The following is a 26,360-nucleotide window of genomic DNA, read 5'->3' on the forward strand; positions in this document are numbered from 1 at the left end:
AATCTGCAAAGTCTGTTTTTATCTGTTCCATTGTCCTTCAGTGTTGCTCTCAGCCCGTTGTTAGCCCGTTCGCCCGACGTGTAATTACGAGTGACATGGTTTTAAATCAGCCATTTTGGTGCCCTCAGCATAAATGCTTTGTCGTGCCTCCCTACCGGCTCTCCCAACGACCTGTCACAAATTAATAATATCTGGGTATTTGTCAGTTTTGCTTTATTTTACAACATATTTAGCAAAAATATTTTACAAAATGGGGCAGTCCTGTGACCCAGTCGTTAGCTCATCGGCCTCACAGTGCAGAGGGCGTGGGTTCGATCCCGGCCCCGACCTCCCTGTGTGGAGCTTGCATGTACTCCCCAGGCCTACGTGGGTTTTCTCCAGGTACTCTGGTTTCCCCCAACATTACAAAAACATGCATGGCTGGCTGATTTCACACTCAAAATGTCTCCCTCCGTGTGAGTGTGAGCTTTGATGGTTGTTTGAAACAGAAAAAAAGTTATACTGGAGATCTAATTCATTTGCAGTGCGTTCTCTGCGCTGGATGTTTTCTTGTGCGCTGAGAGTGTGCGACCAGTGTGCAGTTGCGCATCTTAGAGGGAACATTGGTGCCGTTGCATCTCTGGTAAAAGTAAATCTAAATGAAAGATACCATTCATTGTATTGCCTCACTCCGGAAACTTTGATTGCCTTATGCTTTGAGACAATTAACTCACTGGTGCTGCCTTTGGGAGGAGTTTTGTTTCTTGGATGCACACAATGTCTACTTTTTCTTCACTCAGCAAGTCCTCTCGTAGTGGCAGTTCATGGTTGATACCGTTTGCATTCCATTGAAGGATACGGGTCTTCGACTGTTTGATCCCGGTGGTCTTAGGGTCAAGTCGTGGCTGAGTTGTTTGGGCGTTGTTGCTTGTGGTTTGGGGACTTACGCAGTGGGGGCATCTCCACCACTGTAACTGTAGGGCATCTTGAGCTAGGCTGCGGGTGGGCAACATGCAGTTGAAATGGAATTTGCTTTTGCAACTTGAGCAGACCAGTCTATGGTCCCCCTGCCGAACTCGTCTCTGGCACTCAGCACATCGTGCTCCTTCAAGTATAATGTCTGCATTTGGCTGTGGTGCTGCGTCGGACGTTGATGGAATAGCGGATGTGGGTCGAGGCAGTGTGGTAGTGTCCTTTGTGGGGACACCCTTACAGCCAAACCTGTACAGTATTATACCTATATTTCGATTTGTGCCTCGTTTTATATGGGATTCTTCTTTCATTAAAAAAATGAAAATATATGTATTTTTAGCTGTATTTCAATGTTGGTGTGTCAATATTCAAACAAAAGTGACCAAACGATGTGTTTTTGTACTTTCTATATCTCTTTTCAAACGTAATATCGAGTCACCAAAAGAGCAACGGACAACACTGCGGTGAAACTGGAAATGCTCTAATTCGTTCCAGGGCCTGCCCCCACTTCCCCAAATTCAGACAGAAATGTTTTATTAATATGCATCAAAATATGTAACAAACAAATGTTACAATTACATTATTGCATTATAAAGTGTAAATGCTGGAACCAGAACTTGCTCATGAGCGACGGCTAGATGGTCTGGAGCTCATTCCTGAAGGTTTTGAGGACCTCCACATACCGCTCCTTGGTGACTTTCACTGCTGCGCCAGATTCTTCGATGAAGATTGGTCCAATGATGCCTCTGGCCGAGATTTCTGGTTCCAGCGAGACGGAGCAAGTTCTCACACCTCAAACCTGTCCCGAGATTGGCTGAAACAGAACTTCGGAGGCTGAGTGATCAGTCTCAGTCTCATCTTATGACATTCATTCATTTTAATTCACCAGTTGTGTTTCTAGACAGAGCAACTGCCAAATCTTACCCAGTTGGATTTTTCCGAATCTTTCAAGGGTGTCCAAATCCGGTCCACGCTGTATGTTTTAGATGTCTCCTTCCTCCAACATAAGGGTCAAAAAGTACAATTGATTCATAGCTCATGTTGGTCCACAGAAAATACCTCCTGTGATCAGCAATGTTGATTCCACTTGTCACATTCTTCTGGCAGATTGGTTGTTGATCGAACACATTTATGGATGAACTGATATTACACAGTTACTAAAAACACAGTTGAAGATGTGCTTTTGTACCTGTTATAAAAAAAAAGATCACAATTTACTTCATATAGTTTGTTGTGAAAACACTCTCAAGTAACAATTTGGAGTAATTAAACAGAAAATAAGTGTATGTGCAATTATAACATGCTGGATCGAGGACCTTGAGGACCAAAGATGCCCGCCCCAGGTCTCTTCAGTCTATTTCCAGGGGACCCAGGCTTCATTCCAGGTGGTCTCTTGCGACATCGATGTTTTCACGCCAAACCAAGATTCTCTGCATTGTAGGGGTCATCCTCATGAAGAAACGTAACCATCATCTCGCAAGCGGGTTCACCTTTCTGGATGATTGTGCTGATGAGGAGACACACCTTGCAGATTCTTTTCGTTTTCATTGTTCAGTGGTGCTTCATCAGCCTCGCTGAGAACACGGGCTTGAAACAGGCGGCTCACTAGCGTATCCAACATGGCCATCGATAGCCGTCGGATGAACTCCGGATGAACCAAACTTTTCTTAGATCTCCAACAAGGGATCCATGCTGCCTCCGTGTCACTGGCACCAAAGGAACCAAGGCACCCCAGACAGAGCCCGTGCCATTATGTTCCCTCAGTGTCAGATGGATTGACCCCAAGCTGCCAAATCCAAATATTTGGAACACAGGATTGGAGCTGTGAGACACTAGGTAAAACGTCACCCTGTCCGGTCGAATGATGATCAAGTCTGATACTTCCTGCTGCTCAGCGTGTACTTCCGCCGCGGGACCAGCTCGCAATCAGAGATAGTCTCGATGAACCTCTCGTTGCAGTTATTTCTCGCCCTCTGCCGTCGCATTTGATCCTGCACCACGTTTTCCGGGAGTAAAAACACTTGAAGGCACGGCACCCCATGATCTAGGAAGACGGCCACCAGAGCTCGGATGGGCACGAGAGGCCTGTCCTCATCTCGCATCAGCCCGAGAGTGGAGCAGCCCGATATTTTGGCGACGATGTCGGTCCGGGTGGTCTCGTTGGGGCTGTACAGCTCCAGGCCCTCGTGCCTCATATGGCCCACCCACAAGGGGTCGGCAAACTCGGCCACCAACAGGATCTCGCAGTGAGGAAAGTGAATTTGCCGCAGTATCGGACCCTCGCACTCGATGTCAAAGAGCGGGCCTGCATATGGAAACCGTGAGAGCAACTTCACTTCTATTTTAAGATCCATGTGTGAGGTGCCTTTGTCCTCACGAGTAAACCAAGTCAGTGCACTGGTAGAATAACTGTGCCTTACCATGAACATACTGTATTTTCTGCACGAAAAGGTGCACCTAAAAAGCCTTCCATTTTCTTAAAAGCTCACAGCGAGCCTCAAAATCCGATGCGCCTTATGTATGGTAATTGCGGTAATCTAATAATAATAATAATAACAATCATCATCATCATAATACATTTCATTTGTGGGCGCCTTTCTAAAAACTCAAGGACACCTTACAACAAGCAGTTAAAAAACACAAATACAATGTTAAAAACAACATCAAATAAAATAAGAAAATAAAACAAGATAGACAATGGATTTATGTTTAGAGTGAATAAGCTTGTCTCAACAGATGTGTTTTGAGGCTGGATTTGAAATGTGTTCATGAGTCTGTCTTACAAAGGTCAGCGGGGAGTGTGTTCCACAGTTGGGGAGCAGAGTGACTGAAGGCTCTATTTCCCATGGTGACGAGGCGAGCAGGGGGGACAGTGAGGAGAGAGGAAGAAGAGCGAAGAGAGCAGAGAGGTGTAGGAATATGGATGAGGTCAGCCAGGTATGGAGGGGCAAGGTTATGGATGACTTTAATTGTAAGGAGCAGGATTTTATATTGAATGCGGTGTATAATGGGGCACCAGTGGACATGCTGGAGGACAAGTTTAATATGGTTTATGGATGGTGTGAGCGTGATAATGCGAGCGGCTGAGTTTTGGACCAGCTGAAGCTTATGGAGGGTTTTTTGGGGGAGACCGAGCAGGAGGTGTATATAGTCCCGTTACAAACCAAAAGTTGTAAAAATATCACGGTTAAGGGTAAAGTATGAGCCTGTGTTAACTGTGTTGAATGAGGTAGTTACAGTAGTCAAGTCGGGAGGTGACGAGGGTATGAACAAGTATAGCAGTGGAGTGAGGGGTGAGAGAAGAGCGGAGCCGGTGAATGTTTCTAAGATGATAATATGCAGAATGAGCAATGTTGTTGATATGTGAGATGAAGGAGAGGGTGCTATCAAGGATGATGCCCAGACTATTGACCTGAGGGGAGGGGGAGATGGTGGAGCTGTCAAAGGGAATGGAGAAATTGTTTATTTTGTTTAGGGTGGATTTGGTGCCAATGAGGAGTTCCGTTTTATTTTATTATTTAATATGTCATCTGCTTGGTTGATTGGTTCTGTCTTCCCGGCCATCCGCTTCAGTCTGAGTAGCAGACGTGAGGAAAGCCCGGGACGGTGTAAGTGTAGGTGGCTGGCTGCTGCTGCTGCTCGGATGGGTGCAACTCCAAGCGGACGGCGTGTGCGATGGTCTTGGGAGGAGGCCCGGTGAAGAAATTGGCAGAAATTTCAGGCAGGGGACTTGAAAACCCTCAGTTGATGTTGATATGACTTCTGGGCCCTGCAGCAAAGCCCGTCGGATTTTGTCCTGAAATAATGAAAAACGTCATGTCTACGGTTAGGTCTGAAATTGTTGAAAACATTTGACGCACTGAAAGTGAAAATAATATGAATATATTATATTATATGTATAATATATAATATTATGAGACTTTTACGAAGGTGCCTTAACCGAACAGGTGTAAGTTTTTGGGAAAAAAGCTTGCGCTGCTTTTGAAAATATATTTTAAAAAATATATCAAAATCTACTTGGTTATCAAATATTGACCTCAACAAGGCTGTAATAACCTCAAAAGAGATTTTAGTCTCTTTATAATCACACTGGCTAAACCCCGGTGGGACGAAAAAAGACTCCGTGGACGAGAATACTATTGTAGTATCAAAATATATGTATTTTTACAGAAAAAGAAAAGAAAAACATACAGATTAACGGAGAGCGTGTCCGTCCGACCTCAAGCGCTGTTTCGTCTTAACTACTAGCTTAGCTGTTGTCGTTGATCAAAGCTCTTTGATCTGTAACGCCCTTTGTGTCAGCGCTGATTGGTTGAATGTGTGTGCGTGCTCGTGCTTGCGTGCACACTAGTGATGGGAATTCCGGCTCTTTTTAGATAGTCGGTTCTTTAGGCTCGGCTCAGTAAAAAGAGCCTCTATCCGCTCTCAAATGGCTCCTGAGTTTTTTTGTTGCTGAAATTAATTTACGACCAAAAATAACGTAAAATTATTGTGCAATTGTCACAAAAACATCACGCCGCAGCTGGTGTTGATGGCTCCATTCACTGTTCCCCCTTGCTCACTGTTTAGTCTTAACACTTATCTCTTCCCAACCACGTCCTCGGAAAGGTGGTTGCGTCCCTAAACTTCCACACAGTGCACCAAGCATTCCTGATTGTACTGTTATCGCTACGTGTTGGATACTATAGGTATGTTAACGCAGGTCAACAGCAAGCCAAACTCATTTATTCATGAGCCAGGAAACTGAGCGTCTTGCTCCTTTATTACGGTCTTCTTGACGGCGTACAGTGAACAACTGTGACATCGACTCAATGAATTGCAGAGTGAAACTGAAATGAACAGATTTAAAACATGCATTAATATTGTGTACACAAATACAACACAAATCGTCAGGTGTTTAACAAGGACATAAATGCAGCTCAAAATGTGACAAACAACGATAAACAATGCATTTTCGCAGCACCTTCGCATGCTAATTAGCTTGTTAGCACCGATTTAGCATTGTCGCTACGTCGTTAGCAACACTCTAAACTAGCGAATTTCCAATAACAATCTCTGAAATACATTTCTAAATAATGATAAACACAAGCAGACTTACAGCCATTGCTTTCGAAGGTGAAACGAAAGGAATATAACTCAGGGGGACCAGTTGCAACGATCACGGTCACGCTTTCTGTAATGAGTCGTCTGTTGAAACATGACGTCAGCTACCCACAATGCACCGCGATAACTAAATGAATATTCTAAACGGAATTACTATTAATGAAATGACCCAAAACTTTTACTGTGGGCAGAACACTCCCCGCCTGGCATTACTAATGCCACTACAACTATTTAACAGTTTCTTCAATTTCTAGAAGCATGACAACATCCGAGACGGGACGTAAGAATGTTTTTGAGACGCCCTGAGATGATGTTCTCACTTCGATCTTTCTGACCCTTCCGTCGTCGCTTGGAAATGTGGCTGTGATGACGGCCATTGTCCATTCATTTCTGGGTGCTTGATTTTGTTTCAACAGCACAATGTCACCTGGCTGGATGTTCCCACGTGCTGTATGCCACTTGCGCCTTGATTGGAGGGTGTTTAGGTATTCGCTTCTCCAGCGACTCCAAAATTCGTTTGCAAGCGCTTGCACTTGTCTCCACTGCCCTTTGAGCAAGTCTTTTCCACAGAAGTCTCCTGGTGGAGGAGGAACGTGTCGCTTTTGGGTTAAGATCATTGCAGGACATAGCAGGAATGGTGAGGAGGGGTCAGTTGAGATAGGAACTAAGGGCCTTGCATTGATTATAGATGACACCTCCGCCATTAGGGTACAAAGCACGTCATGTGTCAGACGGGCGTGTTTGTTTTGTAGGAGCATGTAGTCCAATATTCTGCGAGTGACTCCAATCATTCTCTCCCAGGCGCCCCCCATGTGGGAAGCATGCGGAGGGTTGAACTCCCAAGTGCAACCGTTGGCATGAAGATAGTTAGTGACGTTGGGAGGATTCTTGTTCGGTTGTGCTATGCCCAGCTCTACACTTGCTGCGATGAAGTTGGTGCCCCTGTCGGATCGCATTTGCTTGGCTGGACCACGTATTGCAAAGAATTGCGTTTACACAACTGCAAGAATCCATTGATTCTATAACTTCAATGTGGACACCTCTTGTGGTCATGCATGTAAAAAGTATTGTCCACCTTTTGCTCTGCGCCGCTCCACCTCGTGTGCGCCGAGTGACCACTGACCATGGGCCGAATACATCTAATCCAACATACGAAAATGGAGGACATGTTTCAAGTCTCTCGTGTGGGAGATCTGCCATCTTCTGAGTCTCAAGTTTTCCCCTGAGTTTTCTGCATGTTACGCAACGGTGAATCATGGATGAGACCAGTCTTTTGCAACCTATGATCCAGAGTCCAGCGTGTCGAATTGTACTTTCTGTGAAATGCCTTCCTTGGTGCATGACTTTAGCATGGTAGTGTCGGATGAGCAGAGTAGTCACGTGATGCTTGTTTGGAAGAACGATTGGATTCTTTTGTGCTATGTTCAATGAAGCATGCCTGAGACGACCACCGACTTTAATGAGTTTGTCGCTCATGTAGGGATCGAGAGCTGCAATAGAACTTGAGCTATGGACAGTTTGATTCGCTTGGAGAGCAGCATATTCATCAGGGAAAGTATCCCGTTGGACGGACTGTTGGATGAGGCGACTGGCAATTTCCATCTCCTCCGGAGTGCGTGGCATAGTACACTGATGCCACCCTTTACATGAGTGACTTGACGAGTTACTCGATGAGTGGGAACGAGCTTGGTGAATTAGGAATGCAATGGCACGTACCAGTGAGTTCCAGTTTGAGAAGCGTTTGAAGCGTTCTGACGAGAGTCCATTTTTCTGAATATGTGCAGCGAACGTTGCGACTTGTCTGATTTCGTCGTCAACTTCAGGATCAATTAAATCAAACGTTTGGTACATTTCAGGTTCGGGTAGTTTGTAAAGGAAGTCTGCTCCCTTAAACCACATTGTGTCCATGAGTTGTGATGCAGGTATTGACCTGGTGGCAATATCGGCTGAGAATTGTTCTTTCATTTGAGGGCTTTTTATAAGGCTGCGTCGAAGCGAGTTAAGTCTAGACAATGCTTGGTCCCTGTTGTTTGGGAGTGGCAAACGAGGGGACTTGAAGGGTAATGGAGCGACCCAGTTATTATTTTTGTCCTGGTGCACCTCTTTCGCCATTATCTTTAAGAAGGTCTCATCCTCGAAAGACATGGCACACTGGTTATCGTTCTCTGCGCACTCAAAAACGTCGTTTCCGAGGATTTCGGCTACTGCATCGGATTTTGAGCCGCGGTTAGAGAAACCATTCTTGTGCTCCCCGCCGTAGCATGGTTTTTCTTTGATGGTGATGCTGTTGGGACAAGGAGTGAGGAGAGATGGGCGACCGTTTGAGAGCATGTGAGTTTTGTAAACGCTGATGGTTGACTTGTGAGCATTCAGACACACTTCTCCCACGATTACCCAGCCTAGATCCAGGCGCTGGGCAAAGGGAGCATTGTGGGGTCCGTTGACCTGCTGCCGTGCTTTGTGGACTTGTATAATGTCTCTGCCCAGTAAAACTGCAATTTGAGCATCAGGATCGTACTTTGGAATGAGAGGGGCAAGGTGTTTTAAGTGGGTGTGGGCGAGCGCGATTTCGGGCGTAGGTATCTCACCTCTATTGAAAACTATCTCATCGCATTCGATAAGAGGTGGGAGGTCTAGACGTGGACCTCCACCTACTGGCTCAATTTGAAACCCTGTTGCTTTTCTGCCAAGCATTTCGGTCAGACCAGCGCACGTTCTCATCTGGTAAGTCAGGGGGCTACTCTTGATCCCGAAGAGCTTGAAGAATTCGGGACGAGCCAGCGAGCTATTGCTCTGATCGTCAAGGATTACATACATCTTAACGGATCGTTCTGGCTGGTCTTTTGGGAAAACACGAACGAGATATACCTTCGAGCAAGAGCGCGGCGGACTGCCTTTACCACAGATCTCAGTGCACCGTGACGTTACCTCTGGTGGTGTGTTGTCTTGGAGCTGAGGCTTTGGTTCCGGCGCGTTTTCCGGCTGAAGTTGTTGACTTGACTCAGGATGCATGACGGAGCAGTGTTTTTCGCTGTGACACTCCTCGCAGTTTAATTTCACGTTGCAGTCCTTTATTTGATGAAGGGGAGAACAGCAGCGGAAACATCTTCTGTATTCCTTGAGTATGTTCCTCCTTTCTTGTAGTGGTTTGGTCCGGAATGCTCTACATTTAGCCAGAGGATGTGATTTATTATGAACGGGGCAGTAGCGTGTTAAATCATCCTCCTCTGTATTATCTAGAGCGGCTGTGTCAACCTCTGTTTTGTTTACTGTAGGAGGTGTTTTGTATGGTGGTCTCTCACCTTTGGGGAAGGGTTGACTGCTGCAGATGGCAAAACTTGGATCGTTTCTTGCTTTAGCCTCATCTTGGACAAACTTGACAAAATATGCGAAGGGAGGGAACGACACGTCATATAGTTGTTTGTATTTTGAGCCTGTGTGAAGCCATCTTTCTTGGAGACTTAGAGGCAACTTTTCAACTATGGGCTTAACACCACGGGGTGTGTCGAGGTAAGCAAGGCCAGGGAGATAAGTCTCATCTTTAGCAACTTGTAGCTCCAAGAGCAGATCTCCGAGCTCCCTGAGTTTTACGTCGTCTCTGTTTGTAAGGCGAGGGAAGTTGTCCAACTTTTTAAAGAGGGCGTTTTCCACTACTTCTGGTGTAGCGTAACACTCTTGGAGCCTGTCCCAGGACACCTGGAGGGCTGCTTGTGGGTTAGTGGTATATACAGCTCTGATTCTCTTCACGTGTTCTGAGGACTCTTTACCGAGCCACTTGACTAGGAGATCTAACTCCTGACTGCATGTGAGGCCAACATTTCCGGTTGCATTTATGAATGACGACTGCCATGCTCTAAAGTTTTCTGGGGTGTCGTCAAACTGAAATAGCCCCGTTGTGATTAACTCTCTGCGTGCAAGGAACTTAGCAAAGTCTGTCATGGGTGGATCATTATTGGGGGAAGCGTGGTAGCTATGCTTCACATAGTCTCTTGGTATGTCAGGTGTTTCATCCTTTACAGAAGTTTTCTTGCGTACCGGAGGAGAGCGGTGTTGTTCGGGTGTCCTTGAGGTGAACGATTGTGTCCTTGCCGGTTGAACTGACTTCAGCTGGGTCTGGTGTTGCACGTACTCCATAGTTCGTTCTCTTACTGCTTGTAGTGGGACTGCACTCTTGACGCTTTCAGCTTTGCCGTGTTCGATCGCTACAGCTGCTTCTAGGACTTCTGCTTTCGCTGTAGCGGCTGCCACTTCCTTCTCCATCTCCAGCAGATCTAGATCTGCCTCTAATGTTGCTTTTTCCAATTCCAGTTTGGCTTGTTGTTTCTTGATTTCCAATTGTTTTTTTCTGTATGAAGCTTTAGCATTTGTAGCTTCTGCAGAGGCTCTTGCCAAGATGGCTGCTTCTAGTACACTGGACTTTGAGGACAATATGGATGAGTGTTTGGATGATGCATTCGATGATGCTTTGGCTTCGGAGTAAGCCATTTCTTCTTGGGCGTTGTCCATCGCTGCGTTGTGGTTCTTTCTTGCACCAACTGCTGATATAGCTTGAGGAAATTGTGGGTGAACCAAGATTTGATTTCTGAGAGACAGTGAGAGAGGGACGAGGGTGCGAGAGAAGCGTCGGGTTTGCTGGAGAGATAGAGCTGGGTGTCATCCGCAAAGCAGTGAAAGTGTAAGCCAAATTTGCGGAAAATGTTTCCGAGTGGAAGGAGGTAGACAATGAAGAGGAGCGGACCGAGGACAGAACCCTGGGGAACACCAGAAGAAACGGGGAGGGATTGTGAAGTAAAAGAATCAAGTTGAATGAACTGAGAGCGGCCAGTGAGATATGAGTGGAACCAATGTAGAGGGGTGTTGGTGATGCCTATGGTAGAGAGTCTATTGAGGAGGATGGGGTGAGAGATTGTGTCGAAGGCTGCACTCAGGTCAAGGAGGATGAGGATGGAGATAAGGCCAGAGTCTGCTGCCATGAGAAGATCGTTTGTGAGTTTTATGAGGGCTGTTTCAGTACTGTGACGGGGACGGAAGCCGGACTGGAATTGTTCGTAAAGACTATTGTCGTGAGGTGGGAGTGGAGCTGAGAGGCGACAGTTTTCTCCAGAATTTTCGAGATGAAGGGAAGATGGGAAATGGGGCGTAGGTTATTGAAGTCATTGGGATCTGAACCAGGTTTTTTCAGGATTGGGGTGACAGCTGCAGTTTTGAAGAGCACAGGAACAATTCCAGTCGAAAGAGAGGAATGGATAATGGCTGAGATGAAGGGAAGCAGAGAGGGTAGGCAGGATTTGACCAGAACTGTGGGGAGGGGATCAAGCTGACAGGAGGAAGTCTTGGATTTAATGATGTGGTCTGAAATTAATGAGAGATGGGGGATTTCAAAAGAAGAGAACAGTTTGCAAGGGATGAGAGGGACATGCTAGTGTGCAACAGCTCATCCTTTTTTTTTTCCCTAGCACTCTTCCAGCATGCAGAGTTTGCACCATACACTGCTCAAGGCTGCCAAAAGGCTTATCTATGTCACAACTGTCTTTGGTAAACACCACCTAGGGTGCGTGATTCTCAAAAATGCCACTGTTGACCTTAAATTCCTGATTCGTCTTACTGTTTATTGTATATGTTAAATCGCTCCATGTACAGCACTTTGTATGCAGCGATGGCTGTTTGAAAGTGCTCTATAAATACTGTTGACTTGACTTGACTTGACTTGACTTAAAACGTGCAGTCATACTAAGTTAACGAATCCAATTGTAAATTATTCACACGTGACCCTGAAACACGCTGATTAAAGCCGGAAGATTTTGCTCTTGTGACGAACGAAATTAGAAATCCAGCCGTGTATGCACAAATGAGACATGTCTTAAAATCTGACGGGTTTTTTTCTGACTCAAACCAACAAGAATTTGTATGTTCGACGATAGCTTCAACTCTAGTCATTAAATTTCATAATGACGGAAGGCACAACACAATCCATGGATAGCAAAGTTGTAACTGAATTTACAAAATTTCATGAGACAAGAACATCATTTCTCCCACATCAGGAGCCGTGATGGCTCTTATGTTTCAAGAGAAATGTGCATCTTATGAACGTAATCTAAAAAACATTGGAATAATAATCGGAACATTCTGGCAATTAGCAGCATAACAGAAGCATTTATAAAACAAATAAGATAATTGAAACCCACAGACAGGTAACATTTACAAATCATCCAAATCAAGGCCTTCACTGTATACTTACACATTCTACCTCCTCCCAGAAAGTTAACAACGTCCCACACACGTCCACTGACGACCACTCAACACAAACAAAAAATTGTGTTTACGACTTACAAACAACCATCTAAGCATCTCGTGACCTTCCGGCCCTTTTCAACCTAAACACACGGTGACCTTCTAATTCGTAGCATCAGTGTGTCAAACCTCACCTGCCTGTGCCTTTCTTTATCTCAACATACTCAACTTCCATCATCACCTTACGTCTCACCATCAATATTTTCACTTGCATTTCACCCACTATAAGTATCCAAAACTCTCTGTGTCACCACACCCATACTCAACCATTTTATTTCTTTACCTGATTTACACATACTTCATGTAGTGCCGGTTGAAATAATGAAGCTGAAGTGGTGTTGGGAATTATAATAAAAACAGTTACAATTACAAGTAATTATAATAGATGCCATACAAACCTTCTACACTGCAAAAGCCAGAAAATAAACAAGACTCCATGAGTCGCGCCAAGAGTCACGCTTATCTACACACCCACACGCAAAGATTATCCAACACATATTCGCAGACACAACCCTACAGACAAACCAAAATATTCACCTTGCTACCACTCTCAAACAAGTTAAGCATATCCGAACTTTTAATTTTGTCATCCGCGAGAAGACTTCACCCCATCCAAATATCGATACAGTCTACACCACCAATTTACCGTCAAACAAGCCGCTATCACGTTCCGTGTTCCTTCAAAAGGAAACTTCCTTCAATCATGAAGTCAACAAGGAAAGTTGCTATCTCTTGCTGAGAAGCAGGAATGTCTTGTCATGCACTTACAAATTTACTCTTGGGACAGTCACGGGAAATGTGGCCTTTTGCCCTACAACACCAACAAATAATCTTCCCTGGATCAGTCCCACGTCTCTTACTTGGCATTCCTCTGCCCCTATTACGGCGGGGATTGTTGACTGTGCGTGTGTTCACTTCAAAATTCACTCCCAAATCTCCCCTTCCCCAAAAGGTCATTGGATGGCCCCCTCGAAACGAGGGTGGAGGGGATGGTGGAAAAGGAGATGTCGAAGTTGGAAGGGATGAATACAATGATGGTGTAACAGGATTTGTGGATGTCATCTCAAGCTCACTTTCTCTCTCCACTTTCTGTTTTACTTCTGTCCGTAAATCCTACCGGTCCCAACTCCTCATCCTCTCCCCTGTGAAACATAATGTTTCCATCGCTCTTGTCACGGTTAAATTCCATCTCACTGACACATTTCCTTCTTTCAACTTTCTCTATTCCCTTTTCTACTTTCACTTTCTTCTTCTTTTCAGCCAAGAACATCCAGAACTCAATGTCTTCAAATCCATCCATATCCATTTTCTCTCTGACGTTTTCGCACATAATTCTAAAATTATCCTGCAGGTGGAGTAATGTAAAATTTAAATGTTTTATCTTCGAAGGACATTGGCTCTCTACGAATTTCCAGTCCATACATGTTAACTTCAATTTAGGATTCATTTGATCCGTGCTCTTACTATTTAGTATCCCCATTTCGCAAATTTTTTGAGAGGAACTTTGAGAATTTGAGAAATTTTGAGAGTCAGCGATTTACCTAGGATAACTCGGCTGACTATTCCCTTGAACAGGGTGGCAATTTCTCCGACTGAGGTAATTTCGAACCTTCTACCACCAAGGTGGCGGGAAATTCTTGCATCTGCTTCCTCAGTTGCCACAACAAATGTCCTGTTCAGATGAGGTAGCGAACCTCCACTCACGCAGTTACACAGTCATTCATTTATGCACATTTAATTTGCTTTTATCCGACTACCTTCACCCGAGGTAACGCACTATATACACATTATTTATACCCTGAGTTTAATACACATTATTTACACACGGAGTTTAAGCACGTGCAGGACACCGTCGCCCTCACCAGTTTATGAGACTTGCCGGTCTATATGCCTGATAGGGACTAGTATGGCTCAGGGCTTTGCGGCTTAAAAAGACCACGTCCTTTTTTGCCGGCGCGCAAACACTCAATCAACGTTGAAAGAGTCCCTTCTCAACAAACCCCTCTCAGGCTCAAATAGGTTGTCGAACCAGGTGTAGTCTAGATATTCGGATGTCGCAAACTGCAACACCTGTCTTGAGAGAGTTTCAAATAAAAACAGGTTTAAAGACCACCCCGACCTCCGTTTTTACAAACCCGGCGCGCAAACACTCACCTAGAGTGTTTAAGTGGAGTTTAAGTACGTACAGGACACCGCCGCCCTACTTACCACCAAGAGTAGTCCCCTTTCCTCTGGATTCGCTTCAACCCTCAGCTCCCAGACGAGGAGCCGAAACCCAGTCCCGGAAAGGGTGTTTTTGCCGTGACATTGTCACACACTGTACACAGAGCTTTACCAGCGACATCGAGCTTTTTACACGAATTCCAAAACAAGCACAGACAATCGTTCCTCTTTTCTGGTTCCTACTGGGAACACCGTCAGCTTTCTATCCAACCAGTCCCATCAAAACTTGTTTTTCAGATCCGCATGTATCTGACGCACATAAGCTTCGTCGCGAGTCTCAATAACATTTGGCATGTTGTTTAATACAGATTACATGCACAAGTAATTCCAATACACTACATCCCTCGTGCAAAACCATTCAGAGTTCGTGGGCAAGGGGTTTAGGAAGGCGAACATTGGTTGTGATTGTTTGTCATTCTGCACTTGCCGATATAGCGACCAATCACAACAATTAAGACATTGGGTTTAGCCCATATGTGAAGTAACGACAAACTAGAGCGAGAAAAAAACTGTATTCCAAATGTATGCTTGCAAACTTTTTTGGTAAATATTAGGGAGTCCCGAGTCTGCTGAAGACAAGTAAGTCCGGCAGCCCAGAAATAACACCAGGCCCTGCCCCCCAGCCCCCCAAAAAATATTCTCGACGGATTTGGAACAAGATAAAAAAGGTCCACTTTGACTGGAAAAAAAGCGGAAAATCTCATCCCTGTGTGATTATTCTTGAAGGAATTAATGTCCGCGCCCAAATTGTTCTCTGGGTTGCATGGCTTGTGGTCAGCATAATCAAAGGTTTGGAAGTCCATATTTTTGGTATGTGGATTTCCTATTTCAGTCGAGTCACGAAACGCTAGCTGGTTAGCACGGAAGCTAACCGCGGACGTTAGCACGGAAGCTAACTGCGAAAAGTCGCTACGCAGCTGGAACCCACGACCAGAGACCAACCAACCAAACGCCAGCGAGCGTGAGGGAGCCGGTAAACCCACTTGCGACGTTAGAAACACCCAGCAGCAAGCCTACTGGACACGTCACAAACTAGCATACAACCGGCTAGCAACGAGACCCGACAAAATGCCACCCAAACAGAAGCAAGACACAAAGCAGGAAGAGGATTCCCTGACCCTCACTCAAGTAAATGAATTACTCCAGCAACAAAAAGAACTTTTCACGGCGCTCTTGCAACAACAACAGGAAAATTTCAAAGGATTTGTCAAGATGATAATAGACTCAACAAACTCACGACTTGACACTTTTACCAGGGAAGTCCAAGAAATAAAAACCAGCATCAACTTTACCCAAAAAGAGGTAGACGACATTAAAAAAAATCTAATCTGTCAAACTGGCCATTCCAAAGACATGCAAACGGAATTCTACAAAGTATGTGACGGCATGCTTGTATTAACGGACAAGGTGGACTACTTGGAAGGACAGTCAAGAAGAAACAACTTAGTAATTGATGGAATTGAGGAAAAACCGGGAGAAACGTGGACTGAAACAGAGGAAAAAGTTCAAAAAATCCTTAAGGAGAAACTGCGGATACAGGGGCAAATTGAGGTGGAGAGAGCTCACCGCACAGGAAGACAAGACCCTGGAAGACCTCGACCAAGGCCAGTTGTGGTGAAATTTCTAAGATACAAGGACAGATCAAGGATCCTACAAAATGCAAAATATTTAAAAGGCTCCAACATCTACATGAACGAAGACTTTACAGATGCCGTACGACAAAAAAGAAAGCTCCTCCCAAAATTAAAAGCTGCACGTGACAGAGGGGAAACTGCCTACTTAAGACATAACAAACTTATTGTCCACCCCCGCACCAGTACTCCAACACAACAGGCTCGAGTTCAACACCATCAAGCAGCATACTGAGAATTTTTCACCACCCGACAATAAAAACTCTGACCCTACTGAAGCAGGAAATTCACATACCAAAAAACATGGACTTCGAATCCTTTGATGACCCTTCCAACCCTTTGATGACCTCCAACCCTACTGACCACAAGACGTTTGACCCTGAGAACAACTTGGACCCGGACAATAACTTTTTCAAGACCGACCGACCGCGAGGCAGCCAGCGACGACCGACCGTGAGGGAGCCAGTGATGACCGCGAGGAAGCCAGCGACGACTGCAGGGAAGCCAGCGACCGTGAGGAAGCCTGGAGACAACCAGCCTGCGACCACCGTGAGAGAGCCAACGACGACCGCAAGGGAGCGAGAGACGACCGAGAGGAAACCAGCGACGACTGCAGGGGAGCCAGTGACCGCGAGGGAGCCGGGAGACGGCGAGCCTGAGGCAGCCGGGAGACAACCAGCCAGCGCGTGTGAGAGAGCCGGGAGGCAGCCAGCCGGCGAGCGTGAGGGAGTCGGCGACGACCGCAAGGGAGCCAGTGACCACGAGGGACCCAGTGATGACGGTGAGAGAGCGAGCGACGACAGCGAGGGAACCAACGACGGCCATGAGGGAGCCATCGACGACCGTATGGGAGCGGGAAATTCACATCCCAAAAACATGAACTTCCAACCCTTTGAAGATATTGACTATAAGCCATTCGATCCCGAGAACAATTTGGACCCAGACAATAACTTCTTCAACAACAAACAAAGGGTAACAAACTCTGACTATTACCTGGATGAACAATTCAACACTAATATAAAATTGGAAAATGCACTTTCGGTAATACACTTAAACAGTAGAAGTCTCTATAAAAACTTCACAAAAATTAAAGAATACCTGACTAAATTCAATAAATTTAAAATAATTGCCATATCAGAAACTTGGCTTGATGAAGATAAAACAACTGAAATGGAAATAGAAGGTTATGAAATGTTTGCAACTAATAGAGAAAACAAAAAAGGAGGGGGGGGGGTTGCAATATATGTAGACAAAGCACTTAAATGCAGTAAAATCGAGAGATTGACAAACACAATAGAAAACCTAATGGAATGTCTAACCATTGAAATACACAATAAAAAGGCATCAAATATCATCATAAGTTGCATCTATAGGACACGAGGAACATGTATTGACACATTCAATAAAAAACTAACAGATATGCTCAGTTACTGCAACGATAAGAAAACACGAATAATATGTGGTGACTTTAACATTGACTTATTAAACCCAAATAGACACAAAAAAACAACTGACTTCATAAATATTATGTACAGCAACAGCTTTTTCCCAGTAATCCTGAAACCTAGCAGAATAACAGTTGACACGGCCACATTAATAGATAACATATTTATAAATAAGATTGATCATAAAATGGAAAGTGGATTTCTCATTAATGACATAAGTGACCACCTGCCTGTTTTTGCAGTTTTTCATAATTATTTCGATAGAAAAGCTAAATCAACAACTTGTACAACAGAAATAAGACTAAGAACCCAACGTTCCATCGATGCCTTTAAGCAAGACCTAGAAAAACAAAACTGGACCGAGGTCTACTCAAACGAAGACCCAAATACAGCGTTTGAAGTATTGCAGTCTACCATAATCTTCTTATATGATAAACATTTTCCATTAACTAAAGTTTCCAAAAAGTATAAAGACCCAAGTAAGCCATGGATAACGAAAGGCATAGAAAACGCATGTAAAAAGAAAAACAATTTATATAAATTGTTTTTAAAATTCAGAACTGAAGAAGCAGAAAAAAAATATAAGACCTATAAAAATAAATTAGTAAATATTATAAGAACCAGTAAAAGAGATCATTATCATGCACTATTAGAGCAGAATAAAGGTAACACACAAGAAATATGGAAAATACTTAACCAAGTAATCAGAAATAGTCCTAAAAAATGGATTATCCAGAGTATTTTATCAAAGGCAAAAATACTATTTTGGAAAAAACTGCAGAAATAGCAACTGAATTTAATGAGTATTTTGTCAACATCGGCAGTAACCTAGCAAAACAAATTCCTGATCCAACAGACCTGTTTGAAGTGGATAGATACGTAGAAAAAAACTCCTCCACAATGTTCCTTACTGCAGTAAAACAAGAAGAAGTATCAAATATTATAAAAACTTTTAAAAATAAAAAGTCAACTGATTGCTTTAATATTGATATGACAATAATCAAGCAGATTATAGAATATGTAGTGCGACCTTTCACACACATATGCAACCTGTCATTCAAAGCTGGTATCTTTACAATACAATACAATACAATACATGCTGATTTATATAGCGCTTTTACAACAGCGGCAGCAGTAACAAAGCGCTTTACAAAACAGTTAACATAAAGTAAAATAATAAACACAACACATAACATAAAACACGGACAGTCATGCAGTTCTAACCACTTTTCCATCACACGCTTTGTTGTTTGAAGCAGTTTGAGATGAAAGAGGAGAGAATCAAAGTGTCCTTTAACCAGTGGATCAGAGACGTCATGCTCAAAATGTGCACACGTCGGCTACAAGCTAAGTTTCAAAGTCAACAAGAAGCTGTAGCATCCATTGACGAAAAAAGAGATTGGTTCACTTTCCATCAAAAATGAAAATTGCTAAAGTTATTCCAATCTATAAAAGTGGAGAAAAACATCTGTTTACAAATTATAGACCAATATCACTACTACCACAATTTTCAAAAATATTAGAAAAACTATTTTCTCGCAGACTTGATAGTTTTATACAAAAGCATGCGCTGTTAAGTGAGAATCAATATGGCTTCAGGGAAAAACGGACCACCTCAATGGCAGTTATGGAGTTTGTGGAAGCAATAGCCACTAATATAGACAACAAAGAATTTACTGTTGGGGTTTTCCTAGATCTAAAAAAAGCTTTTGACACAATAGATCACAGTATATTATTGAAAAAAACTAGAAAGATATGGCATTAGAGGTGTAGCTTATAAATGGATAAAAAGTTATTTAGAAAACAGATATCAGTACGTGCAACTCAATAATAAAAAAACGAATCAACTGAAAATCACTCACGGAGTACCTCAGGGGTCAGTGCTTGGTCCAAAACGATTCATCTTATATATAAATGATATCTGCAAGGTCTCAAAACTATTTAAATGTGTCCTATTTGCTGATGATACAACTTTCTACTGTTCTGGAATAAATCTGAAACAGCTCCTGACAACCGTAGAAAACGAATTAAACAAATTAAAAAACTGGTTCGACAGAAATAAATTGTCACTTAACCTGAAAAAATCGAAGTCAATTGTTTTTGGCACAAGACCAATCAAACACCAAGCTAAAATTATGGTAAACTCAATTGAAATAGAAAGAGCGTATGAAACCAAGTTTCTTGGATTAGTAATAGACTCAAAACTATGTTGGAAACCACATATCGATAACGTAAAAAGAAAAATAGCCAAGACCGTAGGGATCCTCTACAAAACCAAGGAAGTGCTAAATAAGAGATCCTTGTACACATTATACACTTCATTATTATTACCATACATGACCTACTGTGTGGAAATATGGGGAAATGCCTGCAAAACAAACACACTCCCTATTCTCAAACTACAAAAAAAAGCAATTCGAATTATTAATAGATCAAAATATACGGAACCCACAAATCCACTATTTATTAAATTAAATACGATGAAATTTTATGACCTGGTTGACTTTAAAATCGCCCAATTAATGTACAAAGCACACAATAACCTGCTCTGCCAAAACATTCAGAAGTTTTTTGAAATTCGAGAAAGCAACTATGAATTAAGAGGTACCAACTTATTCAAAAAACTCAAAACAAGAACAAACATCAAGCAAAGAAGTGTATCTAGCAAAGGTGTTAATCTGTGGAATAATCTCGAAACGGACCTAAAAATGAGTAAATCGCTTGCTGAGTTCAAAAACAAATTCAAAAAAATAGTACAAACAACCTACACCAATCAGAGTTAAAATGATAAATTCTAAACATTAAATATAATGATAAATCAGAACTAAGTTAATAAATAGAGAAAGGTATTGCAATATCCATTATGAATACAAGAGAAAATTGACACAAGAGTGCCAGGGTGAGGATGTATATAATCCCGATACAAACCAAAAGTTGTGAAAATATCACGGTTAAGGGTAAAGTATGAGCCTTAATGGAGACTTCTTATTACTTTTTCTTTTCTGATTGATATAAAAATGACTTAGTAGATATAAACACATAACGGGGTAGGACTAGATAAGTTTTTTTACTTCATCCTACTCCCTTGAACATAATAACTGTGTTGAATGAAGACTGATTTCTTTCTTTTACTTTTTTATCTACCTTATTTTCTGTCAAATTATTACTGTATATGTTTTATGTTCAATAAACAAACCAAACCAAACAAACAGTTTTTTGTCAGGTGGTGTAATGTTGTGTTGGAGTACTAGTGCGGGGGTAGACTACAAAGTAGGCAATTTCTCCTCTGTCACATGCAGCTTTTAATTTTGGAAGGAGTTCATTTCTTTTTTTTTATGCACAGCATCTGTAAAGTCTTAGTTAATGTAATGTACTTTTGGAGCCTTTTAAGTATTTTGTTCTCTCGGTGTGTGTGTGTGTGGGGGGGGGGGGCGGGGGGGGGCAAACCGGCCTTATTGTATTCAACCAATTCATGATGTGAGTCTGACCGATTGGCGATTGGCTTTATGCTGAGTCGATGTTGTTTGTTTTGTTATTAGCTGTGGGCCCGCGGTTAGCTTTATGCTCAGTGAATGTTATTAGCCATGAGGCACTGGCCCGTGGCGAGGAGCCTTGAGATTGCTAAGGCGACTCAAACGTATTTTGTCTCACAGATGCAGGCTGACGCAGAGAGAAGTCGACCTGCAACTAAACCGAAAAAAAAAGAAGCCACAACCTGCTTTTCGACTGTTATTAAAAAAAAAAAAAAAAAAAGACCGGTGAAGTCAGGTGAAGCTGCCCAACTGTAGAGTTCTTTCATGGCTGTCACCCAACAGTACATCTTGTTATGGAGTCCTGGGACATGCACAGTAGGTAGTTGGGCTGCGTTGGTTTGTATTCAGCGCTGTTGAGGAATGGGAGCGGTCAATTTGCTCTTGGCCCTCCTTGGTTCTTTTATCTCTCTATAAGGTGGAAGAAGACCCAACACCAAGTCGTCTTTTCTTCAGTTTATCACAACGCAACACGAATCGATTCGGGCTCCTGTGAGTCTCAGATTTCATCAGGAAGCCCCGAGCAATAACAGTCACACGTAGATGTAGGCATAGTATGTTAATTATGTTACCGTATTTTCACGACTATAAGGCGCCATTAAAAGTCTTACATTTTCTCCAAAATGGACAGGACGCCTTATGGTGCGGAGCGTCTTTTGTATGCGCTGAGTTCCAAAATCTGACTGACAGCCGACACGCTGTTTAAATAGAGAAAAGGTGGAAGTGACTGTGGCCAGGCATGCAGAAAAGAAGTCGGCCAATCAGGGAAGGGTGGGCGTGTATATATACATATATGGAGAGGGAGAGAGAGAGAGAGAGAGAGAGAGAGAGAGAGAGAGAGAGAGAGAGAGAGAGAGAGAGAAGGCAGATGTGAGAGAGGACAGGCATGCTGGGGAGCAGTCTGCCAATGGGTGAAGGGTGGGCGTGTAAGTGGACGCTAAAGGGACGCCGCAAGTAGGTACCAACACCTGTGGCAACGTGCATTGTTGCAAAACAACTCCGGTTTTGGTTTCTAAGAACCCCCGAAAATAAATTCGACAAAGAGACACGCCTACGAAGCTCAGTTCAAACTTCAAGACACCGGTTATGCTTTTGGCATGCGTGCCCATCTCACAGCAGCAGTGAAAAAACAAGTCAAGCAAATGAACTCTGAGCTTGCCGTTATTCCCGGATGCTTGACTAAAGAACTCCAACCGCTGGACATCGGCATCAATCGGGCGTTCAAAGTAAAGTTGCGAACGGCATGGGAACAATGGATGATCCATGGCAAACACAACTTTACAAAGAGTGAGAGGCAGCGCTGGGCGAGTTACGCCACAATTTGCAAATGGATTGTGGCTGCTTGGACAAACGTGTCTGCTTGCAATGTTGTTCGAGTTTTTGCCAAACTCATCATTTCTGTGGAGCCGCATGGCAATTAGAGTGACTCTGACAACGAGGGGGAACACAGCGTTTTTGATGGATTACGGATTACTTGTACAATTGTTCAATTCTTTCTACACATACACGCGCTGCCACCATGTTTCGCTCTGTTCTTTACTTTCAAATGTGGGAACGCTTCACACGAGAGAAATGTTGACTTTGCTGTTGCTGCTCCTTCTTTCCGCTCGGCAATGCGTAGCAACTCACGCTTTAGCATGTGATGCGTTCAATGACAACTGTGATGTGCAGTTCTCTGCTTCTGATACAGAGGATGAGGACTTTGATGGATTTCTGGGTGATGATTGATCGAAAAACTTGAGAACATTGTACGATGGCTAAATAAAATACACTCGAACTCAGTTCTGCGTTTGTTGCCTTTTTAAAAACATGTTTTTAGCTTGTATCTGTAAGTCTTGGCATGCTACCGTATGCTTCAAGCTAACGTGTTAGCGTGCGCGCATGCATGCAGTATATTTAAGCTGGCGTATGTTTTACCACTGTAAAACTGCGCCCATTAATACAGTGCGGTTTGTCTATGTGTAAAATACAGAAATGTCACCCATTAATGAGACTGCGCCCAACCGTACGGTGCGTCGAATAGTCGTGAAAATACGGTAATTAGGGACGGGCAGTCCTTCCCCTTAAGTAAAACTCAGAAACAAAAAAAGTCAAGCAAAGTTCGATCTTGGCATTTTGACAAAGTACAGACCATTTCTGCTGTGTACAAATCTCGAGATAAGAGTTCCTCCTCGAGGGAACTTGACAGCCTTCAGGAACTTTCCTGAGGTGGGGGAAGCAAAAGCAGACACTTGGGGGCTGTTAATCACTCAAGGGGAAATAGGACCCCAACTTCACCCTACATTCTTTGTTTTAAGTAGCGGATGTTCAGGACAGAGACCGTTACCAATAGTTCTCATAGCAAGGTGAAATTCCTCAACAGTGTTCTACTACTACTTCTCGCGGAATAATTCCTTAACAGTGCACACAGGGGTACACTGTGAGAGAAGCTGAAACCATTTGAGCAGCATTTCACGTGCATCCTAGACTCCTGTTGGGAGTTTGCATATTCTCCCCGTGCTGAGGTGGGTTTTCTCTGGGTACTCTTGCTTCCTCCCACATTCCAAAAACATGCATGGGAAGGTGGATAAACACTCTAAATTGTCCTGATGTGAGTGTGACCGCGGACGGTTGTTCGTCTACTGTATGTGTGCCCTGTGATTGGCCAGCGACAAGTTCAGGGTGTACCCCGCCTACTGCCTGAAGACTTCTGGGATACGCTCTCGCACCCTCCTCGACTCTTGTGAGGATAAAGTGGACAAGAAATTGGATGGATATATTTTGTTCAGTCCACCCTGCTTTTCCCGTCTCCTTGCTTTTTGGGGTCCTCGACTCTCAAGTCAAATCATGACAAAACGAAAAATAAAAGCGAGAGTAAATCACAGTGGTGCCCTGCGATTGGCTGGCAACCAGTTCAGGGTGTCCCTCGCCTACTGCCCGAAGACAGCTGGGATAGGCTCCAGCACCCCCGCGTCCCGAGTGAGGATAAAAGCGGTTCGGAAAATGAATGAATGAATGAATAAATCACAGTGATGAGGAACTACTTGAAACAGTATACGACATTCTTTCTTGTCAGAGCAGACCCAACAACAAAGGAGGGAGTACATAACAGTAAGGGATAAATTCCTCTACAGATTCTACAGTGAAATATAGTTTTGAATCATGGTCCAAACATTTTCGAAAAATGTTTTATGGATTCCTGTATTCAAAACACAGGTCCATGAAATGTTCTTGTCTTCTACCATTGATAGACAAGGGCTGACATGGCACGATATAAATAGTGTGGTCGTGATGTGAAAAAAGTGAATATGGAAGGGAGAAATCAACAGACACATCTTGATGATCATCCCCCCCCCCCCCAAATTAGGTTTCGCCAATAAATGGCGCTCTTGGCTGATGAACCTCTCGAAAATCTCGGCATAGTCATTACATATTAAACAACTTTGTCTCAGAACATTACATTTAATTTTCATTGCGGGATAAATTAGCAGGTCACAACTTTTCCACAACAGGGGTTTGGGTTGTTTTTGGCGAGCTTGTATAACACAATCGCCAATCGCATTTCTTTAGGTAAAGCAAAGCTTCTTTTCGGCTTGGTGGGAGGCCTATACTGAGGCCAAGAGTCCTACGACATGTATTTGGAAATAAATCGAACTATTGACTGAATTTCTGATTACCCCATGACTGAAGTGCATGTAAACGCATCATCTAAACATGGCTGTGGTTATTGTGGTCCTCTCAACATGGCTCGAACATAACAAACAAACAATTATTTCAAACATGGACTAACCTAGAAGTGATGTGTGAGCGTCACTCGCTGTTTTTTTTTTTTCTTTTGTCTTTTCCGCCCCCAACTCTTGATGCCTTTTTGACGGCATATCTGAATAGCCAAAAATAAACTTTTGCCAAATTTGCGATTGACAAAATATTTGTGAATGAAAAAGAGAGAGTGGCAGGACACTAAAGGTAGACCAACTAAATCTCCACTAAGGAGATGAATATTTTTTCGTGCAGTCTACATTAATTTAGTTTGACATATATTTGTTAACATACTTTACAAGCCTTTCTGATATATATGATATGCTATTATTATTATAATTCCAATTATTACCCTTGTTACAAGCTTGATTTTTTTTTTTTTTTTGGTTGTTGGTGCCCGACGCGCACTGTGTGATGAGCGCCTTGCCTTGTCCATCCATGAGCCATAGCTGCGGTCTACCAGGACCCTCCGTGGTATGGATGTCCCTTTCCGGCTGGTGCGCCGACTGGCCGCTGATTCTTGTCAGAAAAAGGCAACAAAAGCGATCAGATATCAATGGAAAGTGGCAGTGACCTCACACGTTGATTTCGGATGACCTTACCAAGGCTTGGTATCAACAACCACCATTTTATATGAATAAATACATTGACACCTCAACTTAACTGTATTTATAGAGCACTTTCAAACAGCCATGGCTGCATGCAAAGTGCTGTACATGGAGCAATTTAACATATACAATAAACAGTAAAACAAATCGATACGTTCCGGTGTGTTGGGTGCATACAAAGCACGTGGAAAAGCACAAATGATCTCCCCTCTAAAGAACAGATAACACAGTTCATATCATTTCACAGTCCAAAAAAAAAACATATTTACATCTTGTAACGTTGCGAACACTTACGCCTGTTCACACGACTCACTAGTGGTAGATTTCAAACTCCATACCACGATATTGTGCTCTACAAATACCACTGAACTAATTAATCATCTGTCCAAAATTAACACCTCACATGAGTCATGGTAAACTAGTTACCAATTACCTGAATATCGCCAGGGTTACAACGACCGGCCCGGTATCCAGTGGTTAGCACGTCGGCTTCACAGTGCAGAGGTACCGGTTCGATTCCAGCTCCGGCCTCCCTGTGTGGAGTTTGCATGTTCTCCCCGGGCTTGCGTGGGTTTTCTCCGGGTGCTCCGGTTTCCTCCCACATTCCAAAAACATGCATGGCAGGCTGATTGGACGCTCTAAATTGTCCCTAGGTGTGAGTGTGGGCGTGGATGGTTGTTCGTCTCTGTGTGCCTAGCGATTGGCGGGCAACTGATTCAGGGTGTCCCCCGACTACTGCCCGAAGACGGCTGGGATAGGCTCGAGCACCCCCCGCGTCCCTAGTGAGGATCAAGTGGTTCGGAAAATCGATGGATGGATGGATGGTTACAATGACGATCA

General features: G+C 43.5%; 1 long non-coding RNA gene across 1 annotated transcript; it reads right to left on the minus strand.

Moving 5' to 3' along the window:
- Positions 1-4,176: 4,176 nt before the first annotated feature.
- Positions 4,177-26,360, minus strand: LOC127593766 (uncharacterized). The gene is made up of 2 exons (XR_007960493.1): positions 25,717-26,360; positions 4,177-5,619 (listed from the first exon to the last, which is right to left on the minus strand). It is a non-coding gene; the product is annotated as an uncharacterized LOC127593766 (long non-coding RNA).

Source organism: Hippocampus zosterae, chromosome 21, assembly GCF_025434085.1.
Source record: "Hippocampus zosterae strain Florida chromosome 21, ASM2543408v3, whole genome shotgun sequence".
NCBI lineage: Eukaryota > Metazoa > Chordata > Actinopteri > Syngnathiformes > Syngnathidae > Hippocampus > Hippocampus zosterae.